The 3066-nt window shown below is 40.0% G+C and overlaps 1 pseudogene; it reads left to right on the plus strand.

Moving 5' to 3' along the window:
* Nucleotides 1-1666: 1666 nt before the first annotated feature.
* On the plus strand, nucleotides 1667-2672 carry LOC125997341 (40S ribosomal protein SA-like; annotated as a pseudogene).
* The last annotated feature ends 394 nt before the right edge of the window (nucleotides 2673-3066 follow it).

Consider the following 3066-nt stretch of genomic DNA (forward strand, 5'->3'; position numbering starts at 1 on the left):
AAGCAATTTGCAATATTCTTTTTTGCATTTAACATTAAACATTTTCTGTTTTATTAGAGAAGGTTTGAAATAATCTTTTTTATTGGTTATGTCTATGATGTAACTAATAATATTTAGATTACACCTAGTTTTAATATTCTAAAGTAACAATTAACATTCTTACCTATATTTTAAATTATTTCTCTTTTTTCCTGGTTTGGGGCCACACCCAGCAGTGCTAGGGCTTACTCCTGGTTCTATGCTCAGGGATCTCTCCTGACAAAGCTCAGAGGACCATATGTGCTGTGGGGATTGAACCCCAGGTTCATGAGGTTGGCCTCATGTGAAGTAAGCATCCTAACCACTGTATTTATATGGGAAAGTATTGAACAAAATACAGGTGCTTTATTTTATTTTAATGTGAGAGGGTTGGGCTCAGAAGCAGTTCTTGGTGCTGCTCAGGTATCTATATGTGGAGTGATGGATTTGAACTTGGATGATGGAAATGCAAGGCAAGTTTTTAATCTCTCTAAACTCCCAGAGTATATTTTTAAGTACACTAGTACTTTAGTGGTTTTATAATATTCCATTGTATAGATAAAGAACTTATTTCACCAATATATTGGACATGCTATATCTAATTTTCCCATCTAAATTTTTTGTTTTGGGGCCACACCCAGTAATGTTAAAGAATTACTCCTGGCTCTGCACTCAGGAATTACTCTTGGTGATGCTCAGGGAACCAATTGGTACATGGAGATTGAACCCAGGTTGGCTCATGCAAGACAACCAACCTACCCTTGTACTATCTAGTTCCCTAATGTTTTCATTTTTAAAATGACTATATGGGGGTCAAGAGATAGTATAGCAATTAGCACATATGTCTAGCATGTGCTGGAGCAGGAGTTCCATCCTAGTACCATATGATCCCCTGAGTATTGCCTGATGCAGTCCTGGAGACCCTGAGCAGTGCCAGCATGATCTGAGGAATCCCAGCCTGTACCTCAGCCTCAAGTCCTTCAATGCAAAGTTGGCCCAGTTGGCTGAGAACTGACAGTGGGACAACTTGACCTTCTGATGACCATTTGGGAGGCTTCCTGCTCTCCAAAATGAATGTGATAATGTTACATTTCTATTTGCCACTTTTCTTATTTTTTTGTGAGGATCAAGTTTTTTTTTTAATCTGATTTCATTTAATCTGCCAAAGCCTGACCTTCCCCTTCCCTCTAGAGACAAATCTGTTTCAGAGCCAAGTATTTATACAGATATTGTTGAAGAACATGATATCAGAAAAAATGACAAAAAGACAAAACGGCCTCATGGGTAATATGAAAGTCCACAGTCATTTTTTTTAGTTTGTAACCTGGTGTGTGTTGTGTGTGTGTGTGTGTGTGTGTTCAGAAAGTACTGCAGTTTCTAAAAACTGTCTATCCTTAAAAAATTTGTTGCACTGGGGCTGGTGTTAGGGATTAAGGTTTTACTTGCATCATAGTTCTAATCCTGGTACTACGTCTATTAGAACTAGAGAACACTCCTGAACAGTCAAGGAACAGCCCCTGAATGTTTCTAGGTGTGGCCCAAAATTCCCTTTTAGAAATTCTATAATGGGCCCTTTCCACACTACCCAGTGAGGGATCCATACAGCGTTGTTCTAGTTTCCCAGTGTAACTTAAGGAAAAATTTCACAATGTACAGGGCCCTGAATGTCATGCAAATGATGAAGGAGAACGTCCTCAAATTCCTTGCCACAGGCACCTACTTAGGTGGCACTAACCTGAACTTTCAAATGAAACAGTACATCTACTAAAGGAAAAGTAAAGGCATCTATCTACATCATAAATTTGAAGACCTGGCAGAAGCTTCTGCTGGCAGTTTGTATCATCATTGTCATTGAAAACCCAGCTGATGTCAGTGTGATCTCATCCAGGAATACTAGCCAGAAAGCTGTGCTGAAGTTTGCTGCTGCCACTGGAACCACTCCCATTGCTGGCCACTTCATGCTTGGAACTTTCACTAACCAAATCCAGGCAGCTTTGCGGGAGCCGAGACTTTTGGTGGTTACTGATCCCAAGGCCGACCACCAGACCCTCACTGAGGCATCTTACATTAATTTGTCTACAATTGCTCCATATAACAGACTCTCCTCTGCACTAGGTGGACATTGTTAGCCCTTGTAACAACAAGCTCACTCCGTGGGTCTCATGTGGTGGGTGCTGGCCTGGGAAGTTTTGCGAATGCAAAGCACCATCTCCCGTGAAGTCCCATGGGAGATCATGCCTGATATATATATATATATATATATATATATATATATATATATATATATATATATATATATATACATAGCTATATATATATATATACATAGCTATATAGATAGAGATATATTATGCCTGATATAGAGACTTCTATAGAGATCCTGAGGAGATTGAAAAGGAAGAGCAGGCTGCTCAGGAAGAGAAGGCTGTGACCAAGGAAGAATATCAGGGCAAATAGACTGTGCCAGCTCCTGAATTCACTGCTCCTCTCAGCCTAAGGTTGTTGACTGGTTTTAAGGGGTGCAGGTGCCCTTCGTGCTAATTTGGCAGTTCCCTACCGAAGATTGGAGCGCTCAGTATGCTACAGAAGACTGGTCTGCAGCTCCCACTGCTCAGGCCACTCAGTGGGTAGGAACCACCACTGAATGGTCTTAAGCTGTTCTTTCTAGACAAATAGGAATGAAAATCAGGTTGATGGAAAAATAAGTGAGTTTCTAAAAAACAAATTCTGAAATGGTTATGCAAAGTTCTAGTCCCATATAAAAGGACTAATTTCATATGATCATAATCAGTATTATTTTATCATAGAAAGAAGCATTTATTTGGGGAACAAGAAGGACTCAAGAGGGGCAGCTGCAAGGTTTAGGGAAGGCGAAGGTAGGGCCCAGCTTTTTAGTCCAGGGGTTCTCAAATATGGATAAATTTGACTTTCAGCTATATCCTCAAACTCTTCCAAATTCAACTTGGTAAGACCCCACTTCTTGTAGATGTGAATCTCCTGGGAATCTTTATACAGAACCTTGAACTACTACATGTCAGGAACATGAAA

The sequence above is a fragment of the Suncus etruscus genome, chromosome 19 (assembly GCF_024139225.1).
Source record: "Suncus etruscus isolate mSunEtr1 chromosome 19, mSunEtr1.pri.cur, whole genome shotgun sequence".
Taxonomy (NCBI): domain Eukaryota; kingdom Metazoa; phylum Chordata; class Mammalia; order Eulipotyphla; family Soricidae; genus Suncus; species Suncus etruscus.